Source organism: Mus caroli, unplaced genomic scaffold (genome assembly GCF_978045245.1).
Source record: "Mus caroli unplaced genomic scaffold, Mus_caroli_1 scaffold_4, whole genome shotgun sequence".
Classification (NCBI taxonomy): Eukaryota; Metazoa; Chordata; class Mammalia; order Rodentia; family Muridae; genus Mus; species Mus caroli.
The window spans coordinates 152858701-152878094 of NW_028227259.1; the positions used below are offsets into that span (position 1 = coordinate 152858701).

Below are 19394 nucleotides of genomic sequence, written 5' to 3' on the forward strand. Positions count from 1 at the left end.
GTCTTTGCTTAGTGAAAAACAGTCCGTTCCAAGAAATTACTTTATGTTTTTCACCGTAAATAGAAAAATTTGGCCATATGGTTTATCTGCATGTTCACCTAAATATTTTAAATCATTTGCTGTTGATTTTGCTTTTCCTGTGTCAATACTTTGGGTGTGCGGCATACAAAACAGCCTCAAGGGTTCTGTGACAGTACCAGCTATGGCAGTGGGGTTCTGTGACAGTACCAGCTGTGACAGTGGGGTTCTGTGACAGTACCAGCTGTGACAGTGGGGTTCTGTGACAGTACCAGCTGTGACAGTGGGGTTCTGTGACAGTACCAGCTGTGACAGTGGGGTTCTGTGATAGTACCAGCTGTGACAGTGGTTCTCAAGCTTCAACACTGCGACCCTTTACTACAGTTCCTCATGTCGCGGTAACCCGCCCCCAACCATAAAACCATTTAATTGCTACTTCATAACTGTGATTTTGGGACTATGCTGAATTATAAAGTAAATAGCTGATCTGTGACCCCATGTGGGGGTTGCGACCCACAGGTTGAGAACCACTGAGCTATGGCATTAAAAAAAAAAAAAAATCCCCAGCGCTTTGTGGATCTGTCCTTCGGTAGCTACTTTGTAACAGCCCAGGCTGTACCATCCTCTTGCCATTCATAGTCTTCTAGAATTCTCTCCTGTTGTGGGTAGGCTGGACCCAGGGTTTGGAGTTTTGTTTGTTGTTTTGGGGGTTTTGTTTTGTCTTGCTTTGTTTTTGCTTCACAAATACCATCCCACAAAAGGGATACAATTTGGTCAGGGGTAAAAGTTCAATTGCTCTCTGTCCTCTCACTTGCGTTCTCTCTCCCTCTCCCTCTCCCTCTCCCTCTCCCTCTCCCTCTCCCTCTCCCTCTCCCTCTCCCTCTCCCTCTCCCTCTCTCCCTCTCAGCCCCATCTTCTTTTTGCTCTGATATTGCAGGCTTACAGGAACAAAGTCTTCCTTCAGGGCAGAGGGCACAGCTCAGCGGTATCCTGCTTGCCTAACATGCTTAAAGCCCTGAGTTCCCTCCCCAGTGTTAACAAAAGACAGAAACAAAACAAAACAACCTATCTTTACCTCCCCTCTATTTTAGAAATTTGACCAGATATGGAAAAGCATTGGAAGGTGTTATACAATCGGGCTAATTTCTCCCCAGAAAATTTAATCCGTTATTCTGTCAAAGGACCACTACCAGGATAAGGAAGACAGAAGGTCAGGCTGTGCTGATTAGCAAGAGAGGCATGCATGCATGCCCTGCAGCTTGAATGCCAGAGCTCAGCCAGACACTAAAGTGGTAGCCAGTCACCCCGGCCCCCAGAGGCTCTGCCACTAGGTTGCACCTCTCTCCTCACTCTGCAGGGTCCATCTTGCCCTGGGAATTTCTGTACATGAGTATTGGTGCCTGTGTCTGTATGTGAACCACATGTGCGCAGTACCCAAGGAGGCCAGAAGAGGGCATCAGATCTCCTGGAACTAGAGTTTATAGATGATTGTTAGCTGCCATCTGGGTGCTAGGAATTGAACCCTGGTCCTCTGCAGGAGCAGCCAGTGCCCTTATTTGCCGAGCCATCTCTGCAACCCTTTCTATTGTTTATTAAGAAAAGAAAATACTAGCAAATGACTTTAAGGCATCGAAACCTGCCTAGTTATCATCAGCCACATGTAGACTAAAAAGGAGTCATTTACAACAGTGCAGACATGGGCCACAGCCACCCAGAAAACCTGTATGTCTCCTGAACATTGGCTTGTCTGAGCTAGCGTTGCAACCTCATGTTTTTTAATTCCACAAGTTCCTTCTTAGTTAAAGAGACAGTGAAGAAAGCCTGACCCACTGACAGTGAAGAAAGTCCCTCTGACCCACTCTCAGGGGCATGAACTCTCTCCGGAAAGTTCCCAGAAAACTACAGATATGCTAGCACAGACCAGCATGGCCTACAGCAGGGATTTTAGCTGTGGCTAAATCAATACAGTTATTAATATCTGTCCAAGAAGCATGAGATTATATAAGGCAGAGTCTATAAATAAATAAAAATTACAATAAATCTATTGGGATTAACACACCTGCCATGTGGGTGTTGGGATTCAAACTTGGGTCCTCCGAAACGCCAGCCAGCGCACTTAACCACTGAACATCAAGCTGTGTGTGTGTGTGTGTGTGTGTGTGTGTGTGTATGTGTGTATAATTCTCTATGTATATATATATGTACATGTATATACATATGTGCATATATATGTATATATACACACATATATATGTAATGTTTAGCATATTCACCCCCTCCCCAAACTACTCCCAAGATCCACCCCCTGCCCCATCTCATACCCACTCAATTCTGTGTTCTTATTTATTTATTTATTATATGTAAGTACACTGTAGCTGTCTTCAGACACTCCAGAAGAGGGAGTCAGATCTCTTATTACGGATGGTTGTGAGCCACCATGTGGTTGCTGGGATTTGAACTCTGGACTTTCAGAAGAGCAGTCGGGTGCTCTTACCCACTGAGCCATCTCACCAGCTCCCTGTGTTCTCATTTATTAATTCATCAAGTCTGGCTCATGTTGTGGTATATACACTGTTGGGTGTGTGGTTCTCTGGAGTATGATCAACCTCTCAGTGGCCAAGCCCTTAAAGAAAACTACTCCTTTCCCTTGGCAGCTATCAATTAACCAATAACTCCCCAGTTAGGGGGTGGAACTCCCCAGCTAGTTGGGGATTACTCACTTCCCCACCCCCGCCCTCATCCTCTACCCCCATGCCTCATCCCCCATTCCATCCCCCACCCTCATCCCATTCCCCACCCCCATAGCCCATTCCCCACCCCCAATCCCCATCCCATCCCCCACCCTCATTCCATTCCTCACCCCCAAGTCCCATCCCCACCCTCACTCCCCATCCCCCACCCTATCCCATCCCCCACCCTATTCCATCCCCCATGACCCATCCCCATTCCATCCCCCACCCCCACATCAATGCTGGGATTTCCATGGTTTGAGCTTGCACAAGTCTTGTTCGTGCTGTGACAACCACATGAGTTCCTCCTTGCCACTGTCCTCCTGTCCCTTTGTCATCATCCACTGCCTCTGGCTCTTACACCCTTTCCATCCCCTCCTCTACAGTGGTCCCTGGGCCTTGGGAGGTTGGTAATGATGTGGATGCTCCATTTAGAGATGAGCACGCCCTCGTCTCCTATCCTCTGCACCATGACTGGTAGTGGGACTCTGTGTTCATTGTCATCTACAACAGAAGGAAGTTTTTCTGGTGAGGATTGAAAGAGACGCTAATCTACAGCTATAAGAATAAGTCGTTCACAGCCACATGAGGAGAGCTGGCCCTGCACCTCGCCTGGGCAGCACAGTCCAGCTGGCTCTGGTGGTGTGGGTTTCGGAGAGCTGTCAGGCTGACCAACTCGATACCACCCAGCCCCAGAACCAAGGCACTGAGTTGGCCCACCCCAAATCTACCCCATCTATGAACTGCTGGAGGGAGTGAAGGGGCCAGTCCTGCTGACCCAAAGCTGCAGGAACACCTTGGTACAGGGCAACAACGGGGTGTCTGAGAGGAGTCCCGTGAGGATTCAGCTTTAACGGAGTAGCAGAAGCCAGAGGTCTCAAACCAGACCAATGACTCATCACAATGAACATTTGCAAGTGAAGAGGTGTGGACAAAACGGTGTACTGGGGGACACACTGTGACACACTACAGCTTCCACCACAAGATTTTATCTGAATTTTCTTTCCAGGGGTTGCAAGGGCGGAGGGTGGATAGGAAAGGACAGAGGATGAGTGGGATTGGGGTGTATGACGTGAAACCCACAAAGAATCAATAATAAGCTAAAATTTCAGTTGTTCTCACTGTATAATAATTACACAGAGGTGCAATTTACATATTCAACAGCTGTATTAACTGCTAAATGATTTTCTGGCTATGCCCCCCCTCCCCCTCTGGCTGGCCTCAAACTGGAGATCTGCCTCTGCCTCCTCCTCCACCTCTGCCTCTGCATCCTGAGATTAAATACCTGCGCCACCACCACCCAGCGACTTCTCTTCTTTATTTGTTATCAAACACAGTGGCCCCTGTCTAACCTACTATACTATGTACTCTCATAATCAAGCCTAATCAAAGGTGCAGACTGGTCGTATGGAACGGGATCTCTCGCACCCTTCCTCTCCATGGCTGCGACAGGTGGCAGAAGAGGACTTCCTGTGACCGCAGGGCACATTGTTAAGGACCAGGAGTCGGAAACAGCCATTGCAGTAGGAAGAATGGAGATTGTCAAGCAGTTGGGACCTGAAGATAAGGGGAAGAAGAAGGCGATTTCTATGGACTTGGGACCCCAAGAAGGAGGCACATGCTAGACATGGCACCTCAGCTGTGCTGGGATGGCTCTGGTGGGGACGCCTGGAGGTGGGACACAGACAGCCTGGGAAAGTTGAGACTAGAACAGCCTTGGGGAATCCAAGCCACTGGCAGTAGAGATGCAGACAAAGCAAGCTGCACAGGAAGGGTGCGCAGAGGCTCTGTGGGAGTGAGCCTCTCAGACCGCACCTCTCTGATGCATTTCACAACACTAGCTACCAGTGGGAAGGAACACCAGGATGCCATCCCAGAACTATGCTAAGCTTGGAGTGTCCGAATGTGCCCAGACGTGGGTGGTTTCCGGTCTGACTCAGACCTTACTAACCCCTTAACCAGGGGGTTGGTTAAGGTCTGCGAGCTTCAGCTTCCTCATCTGAAGGAGGCTAATGGGCGTGGCTAACTGGTTTGTTATTGAGAAGAAGTCGATGTAAATAACAAGTTCCTAACACAAAGGGCATACATGGTCCACAGACACCAAGGATGCTGTCACCACCACCAATACACCCAATGTGGCTTCTAACTCTGGTCCAGCTTCAGGGTAGGGGAGGTCTAGTTGGGCATCTCTTGCCAGGTGTCAAGTGTGGCCTTTAAGATGCTGCGAGTGGAAACTTCTACAAGCAACTCCAGGTTTTTCCAAAGCCGAATCGGCTAAGTCATCTGTGCAATACATCAAACAGTTCTTGCCCTTATTAAGAACCTGCGGGGTCAAAGGCCCACATGTCCCCGTGGATCAAGTGCTTTCCCAAAAGATCTCCTCAGCCAAGCAATCATGAAAGCCCTGGTCACAGGCACAGTTTGTGTGTGTGTTGCATGGGGTGGGGCCCCTGGCATAGTCGTAGTGATACTTAGGTTGGAGACAGCCAGCAGAGGAAGAGGAGCAGAAACCATCGTTCAGAAATAAATTCAGCATTTTAAGTCTCCCACATTGGAGTGTATAGGGGAAGGGAGGCAGGGAGAGATGGTGACCTTTGGTGAGTTAATGAGCCTAGAAGCCCCTTCAAGGATGGGGTAGGGTGGCTCTAGATACAGGTGAAACACGTCTATTCCTCCCTCAGGTCCCAGCAGCTCCTGAGAACCAGTCTGCTATTGGCACACACCTGGCACACAGACACGTCTCATCGGAGGCTGTAAGCACAGTTACGCCCCCTCCCTATTCGGAACCAGCAGTCAGACTTAAAACCCAATTACAGTTCAGCTCTGTCTCCCCGAGGGGTAACGGTAATGGCGGCTCTTCCCATGTCCCAGGCAAACACTAGTCCAAGCCATTGTAGTTTACTCCCCAGGAATAGCTCCACGACAAGTATCATCTGCAGCAGACTGATGGAGAAATTAGAGGCTGTACAAGCTACAGAAATTGCTCAAACTCACTGTTGAGTGCAGACGGAGAGCCGGCGTCAAAAGGTCTGTGCTATCACCTGACTTCCTTCTCGGTAGAAGAAAGAGCTTCAAATAGCTAGGCCTTGTGTGTGTGTGTGTGTGTGTGTGTGTGTGTGTGTGTGTGTGTTGCCAAGGTTTTCAACCTTGAGTGTATAATTCCCCCACCTGTTTCCAGATGGACACATCCTGGCAGAGGAAGCGCCCAGGGGTGTTTAATACAAGCTGCCAGCAGCTTGTAAACAGGGCCATAGACAACACCCGCACCAACAATTATACCCAAGGCTGAAAAGAAGCCAGTGGTGTGTCACCTCCCATCTGCACAAGCTACAGCCACAATTTGCCGAGACAGCACCTTGTATGTCTAGAAAAGCCAGACCCAGATATTTCTGGGCCCAAGGACAGCAGGCTTCCTCATTAAAAAAAAAAAAATTATCAGACAGATAATCACTTAAAGTTTGAAAGTGTCATAACTCAGCCACCCAGACACATGCCAAACACCACCTCTGTTTCTTTTCTGTCCTCCCAAGTAAGATGTTAATTAGGGGTCATTGAAAGGCCTCGTGTATGCAGCTGCTGACCTCCTGGAGACCGCCCACTGGTGACCTTCAGGAATGACCAAGTTCAAACACCAAGCCGCTTTCGATTTAATCACAGGCTGTGGCTAGCTGCAAACACCCCTGTGCAAACAGGGCGCTTAGGAGAGGGAGCCAGTTCTGCAAACAAACAGCACTGGGCAGACACTTGGCTAGCTCTCAGAAACTCTGAAGGCTGACATCACAACGCCAGGCTCCAAGCCAGCAATTCTGTAGGCCCAGACCCAGCCACAGAGGGCGGGAGGTTTGCTCAGAATTTATTGGGAAGCTGTGGATAAATTTCCTTTAGAATTACCTGATGAGTGTGGCGCTTTGTGACAGTTAATCTGGATGTGTTCTGCAGCCAAAATGGAGGGCAGGAAGCGGGTGTCATTGACAAATTCCTGTTTTGAGTTGATAAAGGCTTACAGTGGCTGGAGCAGAAATGGACCTTCGATGATCCAGCTTACTCTTACCAAGTGTTTACTACGCACCCAGAAGAGCCATTCAAGTGGCAAATACTTATTGAGCACCTACTATGAGGTAGGCTCCAGAGACACAGTGGTCCCCATCTGTCGATCATTTTGCAGGCTAGAGAGGAGCGCAGACGTGAAGGCATGATGTGTGTGATGCTGAAGAGCCGAAGGAAATGGGATAGTGCCAGGGGAGACTTCCGGGGCCACTGGAGACTTCCGGGTGCGGGGAGCTCAAAGAGCTGCCCCACGGAAATGAAGTTTAGTTCATAAACTGATTGAATTGGGGAAAGCCCAGTGGGGGAGAGAATAGCGCTCTGGGCAGAAGGACTTGCAAGAAGCACAGGAACTGAGTTCGAGAAGCCTGAAGGGAACTGTAGTTCGTTCGGTTCATAGAACTTGCTGGAAGAGCAGGAAGCAGGTAACAGCAGCTTTGTAAACACTGAACCCAGGCTCTGTGCTAGGACCCGCGGCTGCGCGGGTTTCACGGGAAAGTTAGATGTCGACATGGTCTTGCTTTTCCTTTCCAGTCACCCTCAAAGAGTCCAAGGTATGAGTGGCAGGCAGAGTGGGCAGGTGGGAGCACATGGGACCTGACTGGGGACAGGGGAGACGAGGCAACAGTGGGGGTGTTGAGGAGGGCGACCTGGCAAGGCAGGTGGGAAGGGTGACCCCAGCCACAGAGCTCTGGGTGAGCAGGAGAAAATTCACAGAGCGGCAAGCTGAGGCAAGAAGCCCGACAGAAGGATGGGTGGGGCAGGGACATAGCCAATTCTCTTAACTACTGAACCATCTCTCCAGCCCCTCTTTCTCTCTTTTCAAAGATTTATTTTTATTTTATGTGTATGAATGTTTGCCTGCATTAATGTCAGTGCACCACATGCATGCAATACCCATAGAGGCCAGAAGGGGGCGTCAGATTCCCAGGAACTGGAGATTCCCAGGCACTTTCACATGGTTGGGAGCCACCAGGCCCTTTGGAAGAGCAGCCAGTGTTCCTAACCACAGAGCCATCTCTCTAGCCCCTCTAGAATCTCCTTTTTAAGGACCTTAATTCTAACTGTTACAATGTCCAACTCTTTCCTGCACCACACTTGGTACCTGAGAGCACCCTGAGGGGAATCCTGGGAAAGGAGCAGCACACAGTTCCGCTTTTGTCTTTCTTCCCTACACCCCTCTCTCAGGAAGAAAGCCTTACCGTATCTTGTTCTCGGTTGAAGGACCCGCTGAAGCCCCTCTATTCCTAAGGAAGAAAAGAAAAACCGTTCTCCAGGAGATGATCTGAAAGAGTCAAGCTTTTGAATTCTATATGTCCTGAAGCCATCATCTGAGTGACCCTTGCCCTTGTGCATTAAGAATTCTCCAGCAGGAAACTGAACAGTATTGATTAGATTGGAAGACATGGCTGGAGAGTAGACTCATCAGTTAAGGTTATATACCACTCTTGCAGAGGACTGAGTTCAGTTCCCAGCACCCACAATGCCTGAGACTCTTGCTTTGGGAATCTAAGTCATCTGCCCGTACCTACATACCCCTGCACCCCAAGACACATGCACCTACGCACAATTAAAAATAAATCTTTAAAAAAACTGAATACATCTACCCTTTGACCCCAAGGCTCAAAAGTATAGGAATTTATCTTGCAGAAAATAGTCTCCTGTGTGGATAAAAGCCTCATTAAGCTTTCTTTTTTTAAGGTCACACCATTTTCAACCCTCGAGGATTAGTTAAGTGAGTATGACCCACACCGATAAAGAAATAGTCTCAAGTCCTTTAGAATGGATTTTCTGGCATTTAACTGAAATCTGACTGTGTGGGCTTTAACAACACAGGGATACTTATGGCCAGGTGATAAAGCCAAAGGGAGATGCCCCAGAGTGAATATGATGAATCTACTTAACTATCTCCCATGTCTTTGGGTTGGCCATCTTGCTCATAACCTGTCTCACCCCCACCCCATGCCTGCAGAGCACCCCAGGCACCATATCTGCTTGAAGGAAGAAGAAGGATAGACAACCTCCCCCCCACTTTCCCCCTAGAAAACAGCATTCCCAGAAGTCTCAGTCAGTCTGCCCCCACTTGCATCTAACTGACCATGGCTGGGTTAGTGGCCACCCTGCGCACAAGGGATGCTACAAATGGCGGTCCTCCGTTAAATTGAGTTGGTTTGAAAAATGGAGCAGAAACGGTGGCTCTGAAGAAGAGTCTGGCATCCCGGACATGTTTAAATAACGTCTGTCAGCAGCGTGTACGGTTAACAGACAGCCCAGAATAGTACTATGGTATGCTACCATATGCGTGCTATTCTAAGTGGGGTGTGTGTGCGCTGTGGTCTTAGCTGTCCTCATATGCTACACACTATATGAACTAACTCATATGAACTAACTTTTGGAAGACACAGACCCCACCCCACACCCGAGGAGTCTCACAGCACATCTCCTGGTCATCAGCGTCAGCAGGCTTTGAGTTCAAGTCATGCTTCCCCAAATGCAGCCCATGCATTGTCAGGAAGACAGCAGAAGCTGGGTACCATCCCACCTGTTCTTCCCTTCTACCCCGAGCAGGTCAGAAAACCTGGAAAAATAGCCCCCCACCCCTGAAAAATATCCTCCTACCCCAAAGCAGGTCATAAAGCGCTCCCCTTCCAAGACGAGCCGGCTCTCCAGAGGCCACAAGGAAAGGATCGAGTGACCCACTAAGCTGTGGGTCAGAGAGAAACCACTTGGCTGTGGCTCCTCTACACTGTGACTTTTAGGTTGTATTTTATTCTGGCTAGGGCCTTAAAGGAGCTGTGGTGGTTTGAATACACTTGGCCCAGGAAGTGGCACTATTTGGAGGTGTGGCCTTGTTGGAGTAGGTGTGTCACTGTGGGTGTGGGCTTTAAGACCCTCATCCTAGCTGCCAGGAAACCAGTCTTCCACTAGTAGCCTTCAGATGAAGATGTAGAACTCTCGGCTCCTCCTGCACCGTGCCTGCCTGGATGCTGCCATGTTACTGCCTTGATGATAATGGACTCAACCTGTAAGCCAGCCCCAATTAAGTGTCTTTGTAAGAGTTGCCTTGGTCATGGTGTCTGTTCATAGCAGTAGAACCCTACGACAGGGGCCTTAGAGACAGACAGGAATGAGACATAGGGAGTGTGCCAAAGAATGTGAATTTTTTTTTTCACAGTGATGTAACATCAGTCAATCAGCTGGGGGGTCTGCTCACTTTGGGGGAGGAAGGCCTACCTGAGATGGCAGAATTAGCTGAGGGTGTTTTCACGTGGCTCAGCGTCATAGTTACACTCCACTGCGTCACAAACAGCTCTGGGAATACAAATTAAGTTTTGTTTCATGGCCAAAAGACTCCACAGCAGGTGTCTAACCCCGCCCTGTTGACATGGAGGCCTCAACTTACTAGACCCTAGTGGCTCTCAACCAAATTAACGCTGTGACCCTTTAACACAGTTCATTATGCTGGGGTGACCCCCCCTCCCCCCCTGCCAACCATAAAATCATTTCACTGCTACTGCATAACTGAAAATTTTTCTACTGTTACAATTTGCAATATAAATATTTGATATGCAGGAGATCTGATAGGCAAAACCCAAAAGGGGTCGAGACTCACAGGTTGAGAAACACTGGCCTAGAGTCAGTGTCCTGCTTAGTAGGTAAGAAATGTTCACTCTGAGAACGGTAGAATTAAGAATTGGGATGATGGCAACATGGCTTATCCCCTTAGTCATGTCTAGAAGGCAACATGGGAGGGTCAGGCTTCTTACTCATTTGATGCGTAATTGAGCAATAGATTTAGACGTAAGATTTTAAGCTGAAAAGTACAAGAGAACAAAGCTGGCAAACGATGCTGTAATGTCTAAGGACTCATGAGTAATCCTGGTGAGAACTTTAACTGGGCATGGCTCTGTTCACTCACAATCCTAGGACTCAGGGGGCAAAGCTGGTGTGTGTGTGGCGGGGGCGGGGGGTGCGGAGAGGCAGGAGGATCAAAAGTTCAAGTCCAGTCAGTGTCTGTCTCAAATGTGCCCAAGGTCTGAGGGTGGAGCTCAGCATTAGGGTGCAGGTGGCAAGGCTCTGGGCACCGCCCGCAGCACTGTGAATTTAAGAAAGGCTCACTAGTCTTCTTCGGGGATTGTTCTAGGCAGCTTTCTACTTCTGTGATCAAACCCTGACCTAAGGCATCTAGGGAGAAGAAAGGGTTTCTAGCGTCTCTCTGACTACCGTCTGTCATCAAGGGAGCCAGGGCTTTAATGAGCTCAAGGCTGGAACTGGAGCAGAACATGGAGCAGGGGGGCTTGCTAGCTTACCTGCTTTCTGCCTTGTGTTTTCATACTTACAAGTCCAGGCCCACCTGCCTAGGGATGGAACCGCCCACAGTGGGCTGTACTCTCCTCCACTGATTAGCAATCAAGAAAATGCCCCACAGCCAGGGCGACAGGCCAATCTGATAGAGGCAAGTCCTCGCCTGAGGTTTCCTCTTCTCAGGCGTGCCGAGTTGGTAGCAAGTACTAAGAAAGAAAATAAATTAGAGTTGCCTGTAAATGTTTAAGAATGCGAGATGGGAAAATATCATTTTCTTCCATCCATCTTAGGTTCATTACTTGAAAACCAGGGAAACAACAACAAAACGGCTTTCTTCCACACAGGTAGTCTTCGGCAAGCTATGAGATAAACTGATAGATTGATAAGACAGATTATAGGGGAAAAGGCCATATTTGATGACGCAAATAGACACCAGAGTTCTTCCTCCTGCAAACACAAACTTTGGGAAGGGTCGGATACCTAAAGCTTCTATAGTGTGCTGAGTTCCAGGGAGAAATAGAGGCTCAGTTTCAGGAACTGGAGGAGCAGAAGTGTCTCCTTACACAGACTGGTGTCTCTCAAACGATAGCGTTGTCTAGAGCCGTCTGCCTCTATACTTCAGGAGTATGGCTTCTTTATGGATGCAAATTCCTTTTACAAAGGATGTCTCAGAGCTCCTCAGAATACCCAGCTCAAAATATGGCAGAAAAGCTGGGCATGATGTGTCCCGGTCCTTCGAGCCAGAGGCGGGGGACAGGAACGACTCAGACACCAAGGCGGGTTCACGCATCCACGTCTTTACTTGTGGCTTTTTCTTTTACAGCTCTTTTCCCCAGCAGCCTCTTCTTCCTCTGTCCTTCTCGAAGCAAGGGCTAAACTCCTTCTACTTAGGGCAAGGCTATATTCCTAACTCCAGGCAACAACAGCTTCTCTTACTACTACTTCTACTCATGGCAAGGGCTAAAACTATACTCCTTCTTCTACTGTCTACTGACCTCATCTAGCTCCACCCCACCTCATCCAATCAGAATTCACACATGCTCCAGGCACGAGCTTAGGTCGTTCACAGATAGGCTGACAGGTCTGGATCAGGAGGAACAGTCCAGCCTGGCAGGCAGCCCACACATGCAGCCTCACTGCGCATGCTCGGGCAAGGCAGTAAACAACTTGGCCCTTGCAGCTGTACCCGCTTCCCACAATGGTGGCTCATGCCTTTTATCCCAGCACTTGGGAGGCAGAGGCAAGCAGATATCTGTGAGTTCAAGGACAAGCCTGGTCTGAAGAGTGAGTTTCAGGACAGCCAGGGCTACACAGAGATAACTTTGTGTCAAAAAGTAAAAAAAAAAAAAGGGGGAGGAGGAAGAGGAGGGGGAGGAGGAAGAGGAGGGGGAGGAGGAAGAGGAGGAGGAGGAAGAAGAGAAAGGGATATGGGGGGCACTTTTCCCTGGCTCCTACAGTGAATTTTTAGGGTAACTGGGCTTGTACCCCAACAGAAATCATCACAAGAGACAGGTTAATAACATAGAGGAGTAGATATTTCTTTCTTTCCTCTTGCCTAGGTTCTGGCCAAGGTCCTAGCACTAAGAGACGAACATCCTTGATATAAAGTCACAGCTCTGTTTTAGGAAAACAGTTTAGGGAGCATTGGAATAGCTCAGTGGGTGAAGAAAGGCGCCTGCTGCCAAGCCTGACGACCAGAGTTCATTTGTCAGAATGAATGTGACAGAAGGGAGAGAAAAAACTCTCACCAGTTGTTCCCTGATCTCCGTGTGTGTATCACAGCACACACGCACAGACGCAAAATATATAATAGGTTTTTTTTATTTTTTATTTTATTTATTTATATCTTTAAAGAAAAGGTTATGTTTTTATTCAAATAGGAAAACAGGAAGCCAGAGGGGGAGCCCCAGGATGGGATAAATAATGGCTACCCCTCCCACACAGAGCAAGTGGAAAAGGCCCCGACACACTCTTTCCAGTCGGTGTGGGTCTCCTCATTACTGCTGCACCACCCAAGGGGTAGGGTGCCATCTTCCCTGAGGTGGAGTGGTTGGTAGCCTGCTGCACCCCAGACTCTCCTCCCCTAGAGCTGTGGTCCTCAACCTTCCTAATGCTGTGACCCTTTAATCCAGCTCCTCGGGTTGTAGTAACCCCCAACCACAACATTATTTTTGTTCCTACTTCATAACCGTACTTTTGCTTCTGTTAACAATTACAATGTAATTATCTGTTTTCTGATGGTCTTAGGCAACCCTGGTAAAATTGTCATTCAACCCCTGGCGGGGGAAGGGGGTCGACCCACAGGTTGAGAACCACCGCCCTAGCATGTCTTGGGGAGGTTGAATGGTTGGTGCTGGCAGCAGCAATGGTGAGTGTCTAAGCGTGCACACTGAACAAAGGCCAATGCGACTGTCCAGAGGCAGTTTGTGAACACTGAATCGTGGGAGGAGAAAGGGGCGGGGCTAGCCTTGCTGGCTGGAACAGTAGGCTGGCGAGGTGAGTGACCTTGGCGGAAACCAGGAAACAGGATCTCACCCTGGAGATATTTATTTTTAATGGAAATAGTTCGTTCTGACTCTAATATGAGTGACTATGGCCTGGGAATGTGAATTCGAGTTACCCTGGATGCTACAGTAGGCATTCTGTACAGAACAGCTACACAAGAGGTTTTAGGAACGTCCAGAACTACGGAACAGAGAGACTCATAAATCAATACACGTGATGAGCACGGCAGGCCAACTACACCAGAGCAGGAAACTGTTTCCCATGGATTTTAGATCCCCATCCAACCTTGCTTCCGAGCTGGTGAAAGGCCGAAGGTCTGCGGAGCTCAGCCTCACATTCCCTCTATTTACTGGCTAGTCATGAGGGTGGGGAGGCAGGTACAGTCTGAAAGCAAATGGCTATTGACTGCACTAAGATAACCCGTGGTAATTTGGGCTCTTGACCTGCAATGTTCCAGTCAAAGTCAAGCTGTCTTCGGGATACTGGGAACATTGGCTTCCCAGAGAGAAGAGGCAATCACACAAATACCTTAATACAGTTTGTGTGTGTGTGTGTGTGTGTGTGTGTGTGTGTGTGTGCGCGCGCGCGTGACATGGGCTCTTTCATAAGGAAATTAAAACCTGAAGAAATAACGAAATGGGATGTTCTAATACTTGGCAGGATAAAGCCAGGAGAGATAGGGAGAAAAGTGTTCAGAGCAGTGGGTACTGGGTAAATACGGACCTCAGATGAACCTGTTCTAGCTCCTCTCCGTGCTATTATCTATGGGAGGGAAAGAGGACGTTCCTTTTCCAGGGATAGAACCTTTCTCTTAGAGACATCTGTAACATCCCCAGGAGAAGCTCACAGGCATCCATCTGACCTACCAGCTTTCAAAACCTTCAGCTTCTAAGATGCCATATTTTGGCACTGTCTGCCCTGAGCCCCACCCATCATGAAAGGGGCAGGAACGGGGCTGGAGCAATGGCTTAGAAGTTAAGAGCACTGGCTGCTCTTGCGAAGGGTTCAGCTCCCAGCACCCACATGGAGGCTCAAAAACCATCCGTAACTCCAGTTCCAGGGGATCCAACATCCTTTTCTGCAGGAATATGATACAGGGATGCACAGGTGGACAAATACTCATACACAGAAAAGAAAAAAAATTAACTAAACTGCAAAAGCCTTTTTATAGTCACTACTAAAATGTATCTACTAAAACTAAAATGTTATGGCGAGTGATGAAGTTCACTGGAAAGCTTACCTAGATTCTCCAGGCACTGGGTCTATCCCTGCACCACACACACACACACACACACACACACACACACACACACATGTAAACACCCATGTGTGCACACATTCATTTCTGAGACAGAACAAGATTGATAACTAACCCCAAACTGAAGAATGACATTTAAAGAATTTATAACTGATAAAACTGAAGGTTAAGCACGGTAGCGAAACGAATCACATTTGACTTTTACTTCCAAAGTTTGCTTTCTGGGGTCTGGAACATCCTCATCAATATCTTTACAGTCTGGGACGTTTGCCTGGTCACACACTTGTAAACACCCCAGGATCAGCGGAGGCAGGAAGATAGCATGTTCAAAGGGAGCCTGAGCTTAGAGAATGAGACCCTGTCACAAACAAACAAAAGCAAAATTAAGACTCTTGTCCTAAAAGTCTTAAATTGTTCTTGAAAATCTTAAAAAAATTAATTATTAAAGTTTTAATTCTTCAGGTTAAAAAAAAAAGAAACAGACAGAATTGGATACAAAATCCATGGGAAATTTAAAAGTGCAAAGTGGCGTTGGGAAGTTTCCAGACTGTGGCAGGTGGCTGCCCTCGGGATGTAAGAGACTCAGACAACTGGATTTTATTCTGTACTGCCTTGAGAGCATTCACGGAAAAGTACCACAGGCGTGGGTGGCTCTCCACCCCGACAGAGCTGTTAAAAGCAATGATGTAGTTTGGATGTCCCAGCTCTCTTCCTCCAAAATCACAATGATGCTGGCTGTGTGTGTGCACTCCCCAGATTATGCTGACGGCCCACTGAGGTCGAGAAATCGACCAATTCACACTCTACCACATTGCCTCTGTGTATAGCCCCCACCATCTATTTCCAGGGGAAGGAAGACTGCTAAATGATAGGAATATGTAATATGGCTAAATTGTGTGTGTGTGTGTGTGTGTGTGTGTGTGTGTGTGTGTACTGGGGATTACAGGCTGTAGTGCTTTAAATATGCTTGGCCCACAGGAAGTGGCACTACTGGGGGCTGTGGCCTTACTAGACTGTACGTGGCCTTGTTGGAGGAAGTGCATCACTGTGTAGGCGGTCTTTGAGGTCCTTTGCTCAAGCTTCGCCCAGTGCAGAGAGCATCCCCGTTTGCTGCCTTCAGATCAAAATATAACTAACTAATGTCTTAGGCCTATACCACCACATAGGGAACCCAGACAATTTTTGAGTTTTTTTTTTTAGACTTATTTATTTATTATGTATACAGTATTCTGCCTGCATGTATGCCTGCAGGCCATTTACATATATTTGTTATTTAGTATCCTCAAGATAGATACTAAAATCTACAGACACTCAAAACCTTCTATAGATGGAATTGAAGTGTAAATCTGACTGTTTGCTTTAAATCAACCCTAGGCTGCTTATTATATTATAATAGAAATGCCATGTAAATATTTGTTATGCTGTTTCGCTTAAGGAATAATGTCTAGAAAAAATGTTTGTGGATATTAAGTATAGATCTGATCTTTAATTTTTAAGAATTATTTAATGTGTGTGAGTGCTATGCCTACACATGCACACAGAGACCAGAAGAGGGCGTCAGATCCCATGAGACTGGAGTTGCAGATGGTTGAGAGTGGCGATGTGGGTGCTGGGAACCTCACGAAACAAGATCTGAAGAAAAGAAAAAAAATCTCTCTCTCTCTCTCTCTCTCACACACACACACACACACACCCCACTCAAACAGGGCCTCACTGTGTAGCCCTGTCTGTCTCAGAACTCAATCTGTAAACCAGGCTGACCTAAAACTCATAGAGATCTCCCTACCTCTACCTCCAGCTCCCTACCTCTATCTCCAGACTTGCAGTGGTTAAAGGCCATGCCACTGTACCTGGTTATACTATATTCTTGAGTAGAAAAGTTAAATCTAAAAGATCAGTGTCTCCAAACATTACTACATATATTTAAAAGACTCAAATTGAAATAACAAAGGTGAGGGAATTTAATTAAGTAAACCTAATTTTATTTGGAAGAATAAATATCAGAGAATAGCTCCCACAAAGTAAAAAAGACTGATGGGGGGGGGGGTGATCATGTATTCATTTTACCAGGTATGAGAAGGTACTTAGGAAATCACCATAACTAAATTAATATGGCACAGCCACACAGCAAAATATTGGTTCAGTAGACGAGAAGAATCCAAAAGTATATCCCCAAACAGAAGGAATTTAGCATAAAGGTGAAATTAAATGCAACAGGAGAACGGTAAATGAAATGATAAACATTATTCCCCAGAGAGGATGTTTGGACTTGCAATTTCAGACATTAAACAAAAATAAGCCCCATTTGCACTAATGCCTGAGATGCAAAAAAAATAAAAGAATAAAAGAATAAATACTCTTAAGGGAAATCTGGGATTCTAGACATAAAGCGCAAGCGTGGAGAAATCCCTCCTGGCACGTCTGAACGCCCAGATGGCTCCTCATTCGGCTGATGTTTCGGGTTTCTTTTTTACGATAGGGGATTGTTGGGCAGTTCAGCCTGACCATCAACTTGAGATCCTCCTGTCTCAGCTGCTGACGACTGGGGATTACAGGCTGTAGTGGTTTAAAATGCTTGGCCCACAGGATGCCGCACTTCTAGGGGGTGCGGTCTTGTTAGAGTGGGTGTGGCCTTGTTGGAGGAAGTGCATCACTGTATAGGCAGGCTTTGAGGTCCTATGCTCAAACTCGCCCTGTGCAGACAGCTTCCTCTTCTGCTGCCTTCGGATCAAAATATATAGCTCCCAGCTCCTTCTCCTGCACCATGTCTGCTTGCACGCTGCCATGCTTCCTGCCATGATGATAATGGACTGAACTTCTAACCTGTATGCAGGCCCCAATTAAATGTTGTCCTTTATCAGAGGTCATAGTGTCTCTTTACAGCAACGGAAACCCTAACTACGACGCAGTCCTCTACCACCACATTAGCTAGGGAACCCAGAAAATTTTTGAGGGATTTTTTAAAAAAGATTTATTTATTATGTATACAGCGTTCTGCCTGCATGTATGCCTGTAGGCCAGAAGAGGGCACCAGATCTTGTTATGGTTGGCTATGAGCCACAACGTGGTTGCTGAGAATTAAACTCAGGACCTCTGGAGGAGCAGCCAGTGCGCTTAACCAGTGAGCCATCTCTCCAGACCTTATTTGAGGGCTAAAGAAAAGAAACATATGACTATGTGCAAAAATGAAAATAAATTAAGCAAGAATTTCGTACAATATATTTTGACCATATTCACCTTCTACTCCCCTTCCTGATTCCTCTCCGACCAGTCCCCACCTCCCTGACTGCTCCTCCCAGATTTGCATTCCCTCTTCTGATTTTTAATAGCTCATCAGCTCCACTTTGTGTTGTCTTTACTCTCCTGGGCAGATAATGTGGTCCACCTACTGGGAGCCACATCCTTACAGAAAACTGACTTTCCTCTCCCCGCTAAATCCATGGAATACCCATAGTTCCTCAGTTGGGGGTGGGGTGGGGCCATAAATCTCTTCCCCTTCAGTATGTACTGGAATGTTCATTGGCTTGACAACCTGTGCAGGTCCTCACAGACAGCCGTGGCTGCTCTGAGTTCACGGAGCATAAGTCTTTCCTGTCTAGGAGACACCATTTCCTATGGTAAGATTTAAAATAGCAAAACACATCATAGAAGAGATTGATGGGGGATAACTAATCTAGAAAGATGTATTTAACATAAATAGCCACAGACTCAAGGACTAGTAAAGAGCCCTTACAAATCAACAAGCCAGACGAGCCAAGGTTAAAATGCATAATAAAAGCTACCAACAGCTGTACTTGTCTCCCATCCAAGTACAAACCAGACCTGACCCTGCTTAGCTTGTGAGATCAGATGAGATCGGGTGCATTAAGTGAGGTATGGCCATAAATAAGTCATACTTTCCTATGCTTTCCACATGCCCAGCTCTACGGGATTCAGGTCCAACAACACATGCAATTTTCAACTGCCTATGAAGTCTGATCTTTCCTTGTATTTTACCTGTGGAGAGGCTAAAGTATAGAGTTCACCTGACCAGTGACTGTCAGAACCAGGATTCTAATCCTCTGTGGGAATCGAGCCACACTTCAGCCCCTCCTCATGGTGACATGGGTGCAGGCTATGTGCTAAAGTGCTAACTCCCAAGGCTAAGCCAGGAAACACTGTTCAAATTACTGAGGTCAGAGTGACAGAATCCAACAACTGCCAGCAACATCCCACTCTAAGCCCATCCCACTGACTTAAATCATGAAAGGAGAGTAACAGTGACAGCCAGAGTCCCCTGGCAATCACACCTTCACAGAGTACAAACAGCAAAATGCTGTAGACGCTTTTCAGGAAAGCCGTTTGGGAAACAGTTTAGTAGCAAATTCATTTAGGTTCCTTTTCAAAAATCTACTTCTTTAAATGAACCAACAGTCACACTCCCAGGGACTCCAGCACATTTAGAAAGAATGGGCTTGCAGAATACAGCTACCAAGGACTTTAATATACCAAATCATTGTCTCAGGGAAGGAAAACCCAGGAACAGTGGTGCCCAG

The 19394-nt window shown here is 47.2% G+C and overlaps 1 long non-coding RNA gene across 1 annotated transcript; it reads right to left on the reverse strand.

The window, feature by feature from the left end:
- Positions 1–3503: 3503 nt before the first annotated feature.
- LOC147005413 (uncharacterized) lies at positions 3504–12048 on the reverse strand. Its single transcript, XR_015047028.1, has 5 exons — positions 11577–12048; positions 10405–11302; positions 10026–10103; positions 7994–8038; positions 3504–4304 (listed from the first exon to the last, which is right to left on the reverse strand). It is a non-coding gene; the product is annotated as an uncharacterized LOC147005413 (long non-coding RNA).
- Between the last annotated feature and the right edge of the window lie 7346 nt (positions 12049–19394).